This window comes from Neopelma chrysocephalum, unplaced genomic scaffold, assembly GCF_003984885.1.
Source record: "Neopelma chrysocephalum unplaced genomic scaffold, ASM398488v2 Primary Assembly neopelma1_71, whole genome shotgun sequence".
NCBI lineage: Eukaryota > Metazoa > Chordata > Aves > Passeriformes > Pipridae > Neopelma > Neopelma chrysocephalum.
Window position 1 is genome coordinate 9,241,818 of NW_020897731.1, and position 13,497 is coordinate 9,255,314.

The following is a 13,497-nucleotide window of genomic DNA, read 5'->3' on the forward strand; positions in this document are numbered from 1 at the left end:
ACTGTTATAAGTCTCAATATCTGCTCTACTCCCCATAGTTAAAAGAGGTTTTGCAGCAACAGTTCATATTTCTTGGAGCCTTTTTTACCCAGCTGTTCCCAATCCCATGTATTCCCAGGAACTCTAGTGTCCCCAAGTATTTTAGTGCTTTCAAAATGCCCACCTAAGAGAAATTACTGCACTGAATGGTGCCCAGCTTGATCCAACCATGGCCAGAGCAACAGGGCCATATTCTGTCATCCTTATTCACCACATACAACAAGCAGCCCTATGAAAAGGGTGAGCTGGTGTGAAGAGTTAAGGCAAAACTTCTGGATGAGCAGAGGGAGTGTGGGTGAGCTGTGGGTCACAAGGTGAAGATCCTTGCTCTGAAAAGAATCACCATCATACGAGTGCATGGAAGCTCAGGCCTCAAGCCTTGCATGGGTCATAGACCTGTAGCAAAGCTTGTTTTTGGCTTTTGAACATCCCACCTTCTTGCAAAAGTCACAGAGATGTTTGAGCAAGACCAGAGCTTGGTTGCACTGGCAGCCTCATGCATGGACGCGGAAGACTCGGTGGATCTCTCCATCAAGCACATTACTCAAGGCTGTAAGCCCAGGCCTTTGCAAATGGACCCATCTCAAACCAACCTGCACACCACAGGACTGCATTAAACACAGAGCCCCTCCGATCATTTCAGGTTCTTGCATTGGGAACTGAGCAGTAAAACTTTCAAGGGTCCTAGTGTGCCCCTGGGCACTCACATAGGGCTCTCTATGGCCTTGAGCACTGCCTGCATACTGCATCCAAGGGCACAATATAGTCCTTCACTTTTACCAACTGCTATAGAATAAGAATTCCTAGAATGGCTCAAACCAGTTCAAATATGGTACTTTCAGACTTCTTTTCTATTCCAAATTATGTGCTTTGCCAGCTTCAAAAAAACAGATGGAAAATACATCCCTAAATGTGCACCCTTGTGATCATTCCAAAAAGAAAGCAGCACCAAGTAGCTTAAAACGTTTGCTAGAAAAACTCTTTTCCATATCATGCAAATAGCAGACAAAAATAACTGCTAGGCAATTGATATACATACAAATATTGGTTATTTTAAACAGTAATTTGTTATTGAGGACATCTCACTGAAATATTATAATATTCAATTTCCTCTGCATTTGCATGGAAAAGGAGCTGGAGAGTGCATGATCATTCATTTAACTATTACGTAAATATGTCTATCTAAGATCACACAGCTTTCAAGCCAGAGTTCAAATACATGTTTAATGCATGAGAGTATGATGAAGAAACTTGTGAACTCACAGGTCTCATAGCCCAATCTCAATCAGATATGAGCTTGGTGTAAATATGTACAGTATCGTGTGCTTTCAATAGCGCCATGTCTCCAGGCAGCAGTCTGACATCAGCAAAGGAGACAGGTGGTTCCCTTTCCAACCCGGGAGGGGAGAATAAAAGGAGTTAAGACAGTGTGTAAATATAGCGATATTTTTTCCTTGGTGTTTTGCTACAGTTTTCAACCCTTAATGAATCTTCAGTCCATGAACAATTCTCATAACATCTTTGCTACAAATTAGTGAGTGGATGTCATGTCCTAAGATATTTATAACCCTAAAGGTAGTGGTAAGTGATACTGTTTGGGAGCCTAGGTTTAGAAGTGCTGAAGATACTTGCCTTTGGGTTTCATAAGAAAGGAGCTCCAAAAAGCCACAAAACCTCAGTTTCCTTGCTCTAAATGTATCCCTTTCCTATAGCAGGTCACTGTTACTAATAATGCCTGTAAGGATGACAAACAACAGTCACTCACAGGCACAGAGTACGTCACAACTGCTTTTAGATAGCTCAACTTTGTAAACTCTAACAGTGTGGGATAATCTAAACCCTGCACAATCCACAGTAGTTTGATTTTGAATCTCACATTACCAGAGTTCACACGTACGCTAACCTGCATATAGAATAACCCAATTCGGCCTTTCTTTCTATCTGTACATAAATAGATACTTTTTTTTTACACAGTGACAGCCACTGCCTCTTAAACCATTTTCTTTTGTTGCATTTCCTTAGAAACACAAATCTTGTTCCTTGGCAGCAGTTGCTGTAAATGCTGTACCACATGCCCAAACTAGTTCTCAGTCACAGCTTTAATTCACAGTAAGTGGCACGAAAGGAGGTCAACACTTCTCAGAAACCACTTTCAGTTCTTTGCTGCTTCAGTATCTATTCTATAAAGCCATCCGCCCTAACAGAAAGAAAGTTGTTTCTTATATTGTGTCCCTTGCTTTTTTATTATTGTCATCTTTATGGAATGGGCTGCAGAATGTATCTGATGGAATAAAAGAAGATTATTCCTGGAACCATATTCCTGGTCTCCCTTTTGCAAGATCCTAAAAATATAAGCAAAAAGAAAATAAAAATTAATACTTTCTGCAACAAAAACAAAACGCCCCTTTCTTTTTCAGTGCAAAAAGACTTTATATAAATGGCATCTTGCAACTCAGTGTCAATCACTGTGTCTTACTTTCAGTTCAATTTACTTGCTTACAGAATGATTGTTTTTTTTTATCAACCCGACCAAGACATCATGAAAATCAAACAGCCTTCTTTTTGTCATGATGCATCACTGGCAAGAGGAATGTCCTTGTTGACAATATTTTGCTGTCACATTTGCCTCTACAGCTTCACTGCCTTCTCTGTGATCAATGAAAACAGATTTTGACCTCATCTATTTCATTTCAGACCATATTCTGCCCTGAGGCACACGAGTACAACCTATCATAGTTATAGTGGCAATTGGGGCAGAATTTGTTCCTTTCCTGACAATTCAATATGTGATTCATGAACCAGAATTGAATCCAGCTCTCCTTTCCTAGAGCTCCTCTGGTTCTTTGGCATTAGCATCAGTAAAAAAAGAAGCAAAGATGAATTTATGTTGGTCATATCAGCAGAACTGCCTGGGTAGTCAATAATCAGACTGCTCAGCAAGATGCTACCTGACCAAAAGTTAGTTACGGTATTTTATTTAAACAGCTTATTCTGTACTCTGCTTGCTTGCTTGTTTGCTTGACTTTTCCCTGTGTTTTTTAACTAATGGGATCATAAGACCTGGAAAAACACCTCCTAGTCTTGGCTTAATAAAGCAAACTGAAAAAAACATAATCCTCTCCACAACCATCACCTTAAAAAACATACCCATACTACTAGATGTGGAACACACAGTGTATTCACAGGGTATGCGGTTGCAGCACTAACTGGATGATCAAGTTTCCCATTAATCCCCAAGACAATGGACCACTTTTGAAAATACAGGCTCCATGTCTATTCATATGACCCAAAGTGCCAACACCTGCATACATTCTTTCATACAACTCACTGCACAGCTGAGGCGAACACACTTCAGCACACACAGTCCAAAATGGACACACAGGAATGCCATCGGATGTGCAGCACTCTACTGACCAACCTATGCTGTGGGGCACTCCCTCTGCACGACCTACCGAAGGAGGATGGTCTGCTTGAGACCACCCTGGGAGCTTTGGCGCTTCAGAGCCAATAACAGGAGCTCATTTTGAACCCTGGAGGTCCCCAGTGTCTTAATGTCTCACTCAAGATGACGGGCCTCACATGCATATACTGTATTATGATTTTCTGCAAAACTCAGTTCCCAAGCAGAGGAAAGGTTGACATCACTTTGAAAACCACATCCAAGACATGTAATGAACTGCATACAGGAGACTAATCTATAGTAAATTTGATGTACAGTAAAAATAAACTCCTTAATATAACAAAAGCACTAATCAACATATTGCATATTAGGCCTGCAAAGCACCAATTATCTGATGAAGAGAAGTAATGCGACATAGTTACAGTTTCCTCAGTTATTTAACTATTTATGTCAATGGAAGCCAAGGAAAACAATGCCTACAGAACCACACATGAAAACTCACATGAAGGATTTCAGCCAAGATTTGAGTTTAGATTTGAATGTAAGGAGAAAAAAACTATTCAACAATAAAACAACAAAAATAAAGGTCATGACCTCCAAATCCTGCTGCATCTTGCAACTGTACTGGTTATGAGAATACAATTTTTGGAAGCAAATTATTTTAATTTCCCTTACCATTTAAGAAAAATGCACTCAAAGCAAAACACTGAGCCTGATCCTGCCCTTCTGCAACCCCATCAATAACAGCCTTACCACACACTAGAGTGAAGAAGGATTTATCCCTTCCCGTGGGCCATGCTCTGAGTTCTTAATTCAACACCATATTCACCAACTTGTTCAGTGAGATTAGCTGTGGTTTCAAGTGTTATTCACTCAGGCAATGGGTCTACAAACACCCTCTTGCTCTGTATTGCCAGACCAAAGAAGATATGAATAATTTGGGACACATTACCAAAGGCTCAGAGTATCTTCTGTGGGCTTTTCTTTGGAGTGAGAGACCTTCCCGGGTGTGAAAATTGGCCTTGTAATGAAATAAATAGAACTCGCTTCTCTTCCTTTCCTTTTTTTAGGTAGCATGACCTAAAAAAGGATTTGCAAACACACTTCGAGAGGAGAGAGATCTTATATTTATTGGATTTTTGTTTATTTTCTGCAGTTATTACAGAGAGTTTCTCAAAATTCTCAAACATCTGTGAATCTTATAAGGTTCATCTTTTCAAAGTGCAATGTGTCTAGCTTAAATTTCTTTTACTTCTTAGTATACTTATTACACTTACTGTAAACTATCCGAATGCCCACACGGTGCTTTAAATGGGGCTGCAAATATCCCCTGGATCACCATCAGCAAAAAGCTTCTCCTCCTAAAGGAAAGTAAAATCCAGCGCGACTTTTTGATCTATTATTTGCTATTTTGTAAAACTGCAGGAAAACTTCTGCCTTAAGGGCCCAGCCCTGCTCCTTCAGCGGTGAACCAGACCAAGAGGGGTCTGTCTGTCTGTGTGCCACACCAGAGTAGTGCTTGGAGGCAGAGCACGACGAGCCTGCCAGAAGTGCTGATTCACTGCAGACACCAAAGAGGCTGCTTAGTAGCTAAGCTGGGGGGCAAAAAGATGGCACAGAGGAGAGGCATCTTCATCAATGCAAATAAATAAACAGGAGGGAATGCCAGAGTTGTTGCAGAGACCGGATTCCCCGAGACCTCTGCTTAATACATACGTGTTAGTTCGCTTATTGGAACAAAACCTGTTAATACAGCTCTAGCCATAGGGGGGAAAAATACTTGCAAATGCACAGAAGTCATGTAAATCAGAACTGCTGCTCTATTTTACAAGAAAATTTCTCCATTAATAATTTCATGACTTAGAGCAAATGAGCATGGTTGGAAACAGGGGACCCTGCTGATACTAATCTCAAGGCATAGGATACTTTCGTTTCTCTCTCTCACATATATACCAGACGTACTCCCTGGCTCAAATCCGGGTGTGGACTAGGTGCTTTTGTGGCTAAAACACCACCACCTAATCTGGTTAAGTCTACTAGTAACTTTTTTTGGTTTGGAGTCGCAAAATGTTGCACAAACCCCCCAGGATTTTAAAATCCAAATTCTCAGAGCTGTCACATTTATAATTAGAACGATCTGATACGACTGGCATTAGTGTGAGGTAGGAACATATCACAGAGGGCCAAGCAGACAAACTAAAATATTTCTCACCGTTAGAAAGGGAATTCTTCCAAGTAGAAATGTCAGTTGAGTCACAAGGGCTCTGTGCAAAAGTAGCACCTCTTCATCCTCATACCTACGCTTACAAAGTCCTGCACTGTTGCCTAACTTAGTCCAACAGACCACACCACTTACCAAAGCCCTGACAACAGCCCTGGCTCCCTGTGTTAAACCCAGATTCTCCTCTGAGTAGAAAATGACTTTTCTCTAAGTGCAGGTTTTTTCGGAACTACCTGTAACACCCCCAGCCCATACATAAAAACAACATGTTCATATTGCACATAAAAAGAGATGCCCCCACACTGAAAAAAATGAGGTTTGATAAAACGCTTTGTCACGGAATCCCTGGATGCAGAGCCACTTGCAAGTGTAACCTTTTTATGTGCTGCTGAAAGTACTTTTCAAGTTGTTTACCCCCATACTGGAGAAGGAGAAAAAGGAAGTAGGAAAGGAAGGGGAGAAAGGAGGGAAGGAGGAAAGGAGGGAGGGTACACTATTGTAGCTACTGAATCAGCAAACAAATGAGCGAGAGACAAAATGAGAATGGCTGTAAGGAACCTGGCACCATCAGCATGTTGAGTGAAACAATAAAAAAGAGCCTGGAAGAAAAGAGAAACACTGAATGCAGATACTAATTTTTCCTTTTTTTTTTTTTCTGGAAGAGGATTTATGATGCCAGATTTCAGTTGCCTCTTAATAACAACACCTGGCTAAATACAAATGAAATTAATTTTACAGCTGCAATCTTTCCACATTTTGCACATGGTGATTTGCTGAAAGAAACCCTATCACAAGGTGTCAAAAAGGAACATAAAACATAACATGCAATATTTTTTGAGAGGCATCAATTGTAATTATATGAAACCTAACAAAGCTGCTCCAGGGAGAGGTGGATAGAGTTGCACAGCAGAGAGCCTGGCCCGACATGCAGATGGCAAAGCTCTAACCAGGCAAATACAGTGGGAAGGCCACAGGGGTTCACATGTATCAAACAATAACAACAATGTGTCTCTTCCTTCTGCCATCCGGTCACTGAAACCAGTGTGAAAGTGGCATGGAGATGAAAATGCTATGGTCAGGTATTAGGTTAGAACTTCCTACATGACCTGAAATTACAACCATCATCCCTCATACCTCTTACTTCCACATGACAACCCTCATCTCATATCCTAAACTAAATCACTGGTCTCAAAAGTTTTACTAGCACAGTATGTGTTGTTGCACTCTTCATTCCAATGTATTTACTTTTTCTTGAAAATCAGTAGAAACTGATCTGTAACACAGACCTGGTATTAAAGCACACTTCTGACTAGCACTGTACCAGTGCTGTGTGGAAAGCAGAGATGGCTCCTCCAAGAAAATACGAAAAATTTCTGAATACTACATCTGAGAAACAAGGTATGATACTTATTTCAGCGGTAGGACAGGAGTAGTTTACCTGCTCCTTCCTCTCCTTACCCCATGACCCAGACTCTGGAAAATTTTGCTGTTTCACTGCTTGAGAGAATGAAAGATGGTGCTGTCCTTTAGTCTCTGTACCACACCTACAAAATACATTTCCAGGAAAGTAGTATTTTCTGCATTGCTTTCTGGTGGTGAGGGTCATATTATTAATGCATTTGGCTCACCTTCCTGCAACCAGGCACGCACACAACAGGAGAGGAGACCTGCAAACTAGTCACAGTTGTACTAAGAAACCATCAGGTCCTTTAAAACACAAAATCCACAATTTCATAAAATGGGTCAGTGCTGAACAAAAATCTTCTTTCTTGGAATTAAAATAGGCAAGTTGCTTTCTGGTATTTCACCTGACTCACATATTATCACAAACATGATACACGTTTAACTATGTTATAGCACCAAAAGGTCCCAATTTTTTAGATTTTGCTCTTCTTTGAAACTACTAGGCTCTACACTGGCATGAACACGTGGAAAGATATTGCCCCTGTGAGAAAGTAAAATAGTATACCAGCTTTCCTGGATAAACTAGGGGTAAACTATGAAATGTGAACAGATGTCTTTTAAAGTATGAAGAATGACAAACAATTTTTAAAAATACGCTGAAGAAAGCTCTTTGTAAGGTTTGGTTTTTTCCTTGCTTTGGTTTTCTGTATTAACACTTGGGCTTGCACCCAATATTAATCCCTCCCATATTTCTCAGCTCTTGTGTAGTCCTACAGCTGCGGCATTTTGAAGTCTGCACAACATGCTGTACATGCCATTGGTTGACATTTTATTGACAACAAAGGCCCGCAGCACAGCAGTGCTTTTAGAGATGGGATTAACATAATGAACTCTATCTTCATGGCTTTTTCATGGCATTTCTTTATATAAAAGAGTGAAAAAAGACCCAAACCAGAAACAAACATTTTTTTCCTATTCTTTTAGGACAGTCCCCTCTGAAATAACTGTACACTCCTAAAGGAGAGAAAAAGTCTTTAAATAAAGGAACACATTTGTACTTGTAAGAAGAATGTAACTGCTGAAGAACTAGGGGAAAAAAAAGGTACTGACCTTTCTATGAGGCAAGAAGAGCTCAAGTGTGGGGCCTGCACTAGTACAACATTATAGTTGATTGAGTAAACTCCATCATGAGATAGTAACATGAACAATGCTGCGACTTCCTACCATGCAGGGACAGGCTGAAACAATTTTGCAGCAATGCAAAACACCGAGGTTTCAAAATTCTTAAAACTACACGTACAAAATCCAGCAGGTATTGCTTTAAGTCTGTCCCAAGTCAAATGGTCCTCCTGCATGAGCAGTACACACAAACACAGCCAGTGAACCCAGCCTAGGTTTGCCAGATGCCCTGCCCATGTTTGCAGGATAGTCCCAAGCACAGGAAAGAGAGTAGCACCCTGAGCAGGAATCAGCAATTTTGTCTGCAAAGCTCTGATCTTCCCCTCTTAAAGCTTCAAGAAAACTCTTCAATGAAAAAGTTCTTGGCAGAGTTTTCATCTGTTCTTGGCTGGACTCGCTAGCCAAGTCTGAAGCACACAGAGATCTGGTTTATTTTTGTCCTAGTACATGAGTAAAACCCCACAATATTAATGTTTTTTACAGAATGAAGTGGAGCAATCACACAGACATCAGCCCAGCTTGAATGTAATTGCTAAAAAATGAATTTAGACAATTAGGAATTATGGTTTCTGACTTCTGCAAATTTTCTTTCTTTTCTTTTGGTCTGTCCCTTTCTGAAGTCCTGTATCCCAGCCTTCCTTTTAGTAGCCTTCTACAAACACATGAAAAAACCACCTATGTATCTACATGAGGAACTTATTCAGCCCCTTTGGTGGGTGACAACAGAAGAACATGGCAATTTGGTATGAACTCAAACTGCAATTTAATCATATTAATGTTGCAAAAGTGCCTTAGTAAGAGATCAAAGTAAAAAAAATGACTGTAAAAAAATTACAGTGGTCACCAATTGCAGCAAAAACCTGTCTGCAACTGAGCTGCTGGCAATAAACTAAAACATTACATTCACTTAGAAATTAAAAGGTGCAAACTAAACATGCAAACTGCTTACAGAAATGGGGCAAATTACCCCAGTCACTGTGGAAGCAGAGGGTATTCAGCAACTTTCTTAAAAGTTCTGTCAACTTGCAGAATCATAACTCAATTTCTCTAGGAAGTTCTGAGATCCTGAAAACCAAACACATTTGCGGACCATATCCAATCCCTCCACCCTGGCTCACAACCTTTGTTTAAGGAAGACAAGTAATCTGTATTGTGAAAAAAGGCTGTGCTCATTTTCCTAACGTACTTTCCTGTGACTTTCACTCTCAGTTATATAAGAGTGGGAAGCATGGACAATTCATTCTTAATGCTAGCTCAGTCCTGGCCTCTCCTGGGCACTGGCTGAAAATAATACTAAACCATGCTGAATCATTTACAGTAGCTTTATGATGTGGATTATCATTCAGCAAGGACTGACCTGACCTCATCACACTCATTTCATGCAGCAATGCAGACTGGACTCCAACCAGAGTCTAACAAATGCCACCCACATTTGGCATCAACACAAGTCATGCATTCATGTAGAAGGCTCACTCGTAGAATAAAACTGCTTTAAATTTATTCTTGAACTAAACTTTCAGTAATTGTCATATCCTTGCCTTTTCTGTCAGCATGGACAGTGCTTTAAAACTGTAAGCTGCTCAGACATAGATGCAGTTTTTTGTTTCAAGCAGCTTCCCTACTCTTATTTTCAGAAGGATACTAGACATTATGAGAAAATATTTTGTTAATCAATGCTTCCAGCAGTCACACAGATTTCTAATGCCTCTGCTAAAATAATGGTCCTTTATTCTGCTTCTTCCTCCAGACAGAGATTCTGGTCACAAGGCACGGGAACAATTTACCTCCTCTTGGACACAAGAGATACTGTGCTACAACACAATGCAAAAATGTGAGCTCCTCAGTCATGCAGGACCTGGTCATATGGCTGCCCACTGAATTCCTTCTCTTTCCACCATCATAAAAGGGAGTACAAGATGCTGTTGCCATTTATATTCCACTGATTACACAAGCTATTTTCATGGCAGGACTCTGCTGTTGCATTCCATCTCAGAGGCTGAACAGATTGAGCTTTTTTAGTGGATTCTATTAAAATAGATGTTGGTTCCAATAGGACAAATTCATCAGGTAGGGAGCTTTTACAATGAGTCATTTTAAGGTAATCTTTGTACACATGCTCTTCAAATAGCTTGAACTCTTTGAACGATAAAAGTACACAAGAACAATAGTAGCTGTGAGTGGAGAAGAAATGTTTTAAAAGCTGGTTTTGTTAAATGTTAAACCAGAAAACAAAACTGATTTTAGACTGGATTTTTCTATGTGTATTCCCATCCTTACTGATTTCTTTCTAGTATTAAAACTAAGGGAAACAAAGGTTTTAATTGCAGGACACCTTCATTTTTACTCATGAACTGTCACTATCAATCATTTATGTTTTCTAGTGAACTCTTACACTAAATAAAAAGAGAATATAAGAATAAATCTTTTAAAAGGAATCAATTTGCTGCACATCAATCCCTGCAGGCCATGTGCTCATAAGTCAATAGTTTAAAATGAAAACATCTGATCAAGGTAATACACCTGTTAAAGGAGCATAAAATTCCAAACCCAATAGTAAAATATAAAGATTATGAAGCCTCTTAAAGGAGCCATCAAAGTAAACTATTACACAGATACATCTGCTTCATACCAGCACCTGCTCCATCAGTGCCACTCACAATAAATGAGCATTAGGACAAACATTTCAAAGAGCATCTGCAGAAAATAGTTTTTTTGCCGAAAGTAATTCAGCTCAAGAAAAGAAAAAAGTAATGATTTAGCACTGCATGCACTTTCTAATAAAGTATCTCCAAGCAAGAAAAATATTAATGATCTGAGCTCATCACAAATCTACGCATTAGCAATTTATCAGTCATGTTTTACAGATGGAGCAACTCTGATACACGATAAGCAGAGTGAAGAGACCAGCATGTTTGAGCGTGTTGAGAGCTGGGCTCAAGCACACTCCAAAGCTCACAGGGAATCAGTACTATCACTGCTACTATGACTATTACTATTACACAGTTCAACCACTTGTTCTCTTTTCCCTACCTCAGCAGCTCTAACTTTTGCAGTTTTGCTGGAAGAGGAAATAAATCCCCTCACAGCACACTTTTCCAGTGTGTCATTTCCCCCCCTTCCTTCTCAAGCAATACAAATCCCACATGGAAGCTCTCTGCCAACATACTCACTTATACATGTGCTGTTGGTAGAGCCAAGGGAATTTTTGTTTCTCTTTTGTTTCCCTCCTTTTTTTTTCTTTTAATTTAAACAAAGAGTGTTCATGGCTACATCTGAGGGACTTTTGAGCCCCTTTCCAAAAGCTTATGGGCCTTTTGAGTCTCAGTTGTAATTAGTCTCAACCATGTTTTGTAGTGCTTGTGATCCCAGTTGGGTTTGGCCCTGAGTTTAAAATGGAGGGAAGGGTTAGTACCTGGTTTTCCTTCTCCAGACTTTCTCCACCTTTCTCACTCCTTTTTTTTTCTGAGGTTTTGCAGACACGAGAGGAAGAGAAATATGGTTGCATATACAGGGCCAGGGGAGCAGCACACATTTCTCCCAACACCTGACTCCCAACCAAACCAGTGGCCAAACCTCCTCTGGCTTCACAGCCCCGGGAAAGGCTTTCACGATGCTGATAACACAAATTTCACACTCCTGTATCTTCCCTTCATGCAAAAGAAAGCTGATCCCAATACCTAAACTTTATGTCACCCTGGTCCCTGCCCATGGATGCTGCTGGGGGGGCACAGGGTGCCTGCAGGCAGCTCCCAAGGGGGGACAGAGTGCCTCTCACCCAGCAGCACATGGACCCAAGTGAGGAGATAAGTGTGAACTAGAGCCCACCAGTGTTTCCCTTTTTGCTCCAGAGGCCACTGGTGTTAATGTTACCCTCCGCATTACCACATGAGTAATGCCACTCATGTGACCAAAATTTCCAGGTGTGGAATTTAAATTCTTTGCACTTTTGACTTACCTCATGAAGAGAGATGCCATGGCCCCAGCTGCCTCAGCCTGCCAGAAACCACAGTCCTTCACCAGGAACCCAAGCTTTTTCATCTGGGACCCTCAAAAAAGGGCATTTAACACATTTGTCAAAGTGGTTTAACAGTCAGGGCCACTGTCAGGCTTTATATAATGCTGCATTTTTGGCATTGTTTCTGAAATGCCCGGTGCAGGTGTCAGCCTGTTTAAAGGGTACAGTATGTGTGCACACCTCGCCTTCCCCGTCAGCACACGAATTGTTACCTCTCAGAATGTATTGCCTTGGCACTGCTGACATTTATGTAGAACAGTGAGGTCTATTTTGCCAGCTATGACTTCAGCGTCATTCTCAATAACTTTAAAAGATCAACCATAACAAAACAAAAAGGCTTCTGAATTTTATTGGCACGTGCTACCACAGGAAATGTGAAATACAGGCACCTGTCACAACTGATCCTTCATTTTTTGAAAAAAAAAGGAAGGAGAAAAAAATCAAACAAAATAAAATAAAATTAAAAAAAAAAAAAAAAAAGAAAAAGCAGGGGGAAAAAAGCACCATAGCCTGCACAAGTGCTCTGATCTGTAAGGCCACATTAAAACACAGGAATGATTCAAAAATAGTCTTGTGTGAAATATGGCACTAAAGGTAAGTGCAGTGAGGGAGCACTCCCAGACAGGGCAGGGCAGGGTAGAGCAGGTGCCTGCTTCGGGCATTGCTCATAGGGCGACAGAGCTGCTCTGGAAAGAAGGGGTTAATATTAGCTGCGTGTTATACTCAGCGATGCCTTAAATAATCATCACATGGCTCCTGTAATCTGTTCCATGCTGTCAGCGCTGGGTTAGTCATAACAATATCAGATAAGAGCTGTTCAAAGTGACATACTAACCAACATGAGAGCCACATGACTTTCTGGCTACATGGCTGCCCTTCACCTGAACTTTGGCTTAGATAGTTTTATACCAGCACACGGTGCGCTGATGTCAGAGTGACTTCTCTGCATCGGTGGTGGAGAACCGCTGGCACCCCCAAGCACCCCACCTCCCCTCTGCAGACGGGAGGTTCTGTTGCTGGGGCACCCTCTGGACATCTCCCTCCATTTTTTCTAAGCTGGCTGCAGGGTAAGGGAGGCACTTCTGGCAGGGGGCATGCGGGGTGACTTTTCCTTTTTTTACCACTACTTCCTGCCTCTCCCCTGCCTCCTCTGTTGCAGGCAGCCAAACAGAGGAGCAGAGAGGCTGGAGAGAGACAAAGCAGGAGGAGGAACCCTAGCTGGGGAGCAGGAGGGGGAGC

At 41.0% G+C, this 13,497-nt stretch overlaps 1 protein-coding gene and 2 long non-coding RNA genes across 5 annotated transcripts in view; 1 reads left to right on the forward strand and 2 right to left on the reverse strand.

The window, feature by feature from the left end:
• Positions 1–13,497, reverse strand: part of PPARGC1A (PPARG coactivator 1 alpha) — a 373,942-nt gene that overhangs the window by 81,924 nt on the left and 278,521 nt on the right. The gene's annotated exons all lie outside the window — the stretch shown is intronic.
• The window catches only part of LOC113969126, a 28,961-nt gene that overhangs the window by 2,776 nt on the left and 12,688 nt on the right, over positions 1–13,497 (forward strand). Inside the window, exon 3 of one of the 2 annotated variants that reach the window (XR_003534761.1) lies at positions 4,510–4,593. The exons of the other annotated variant lie outside the window; for it this stretch is intronic. This is a non-coding gene — a long non-coding RNA (uncharacterized LOC113969126). Of the gene's footprint in view, positions 1–4,509; positions 4,594–13,497 lie in introns of those variants that run through there. 2 annotated transcript variants of the gene reach the window in all.
• Positions 7,163–13,497, reverse strand: part of LOC113969127 — a 171,453-nt gene continuing 165,118 nt past the window's right edge. Inside the window, exons 3-4 of the long non-coding RNA XR_003534763.1 lie at positions 7,289–7,367; positions 7,163–7,204 (exon numbers count right to left, since the gene is read on the reverse strand). This is a non-coding gene — a long non-coding RNA (uncharacterized LOC113969127). The remainder of the gene's footprint in view (positions 7,205–7,288; positions 7,368–13,497) is intronic.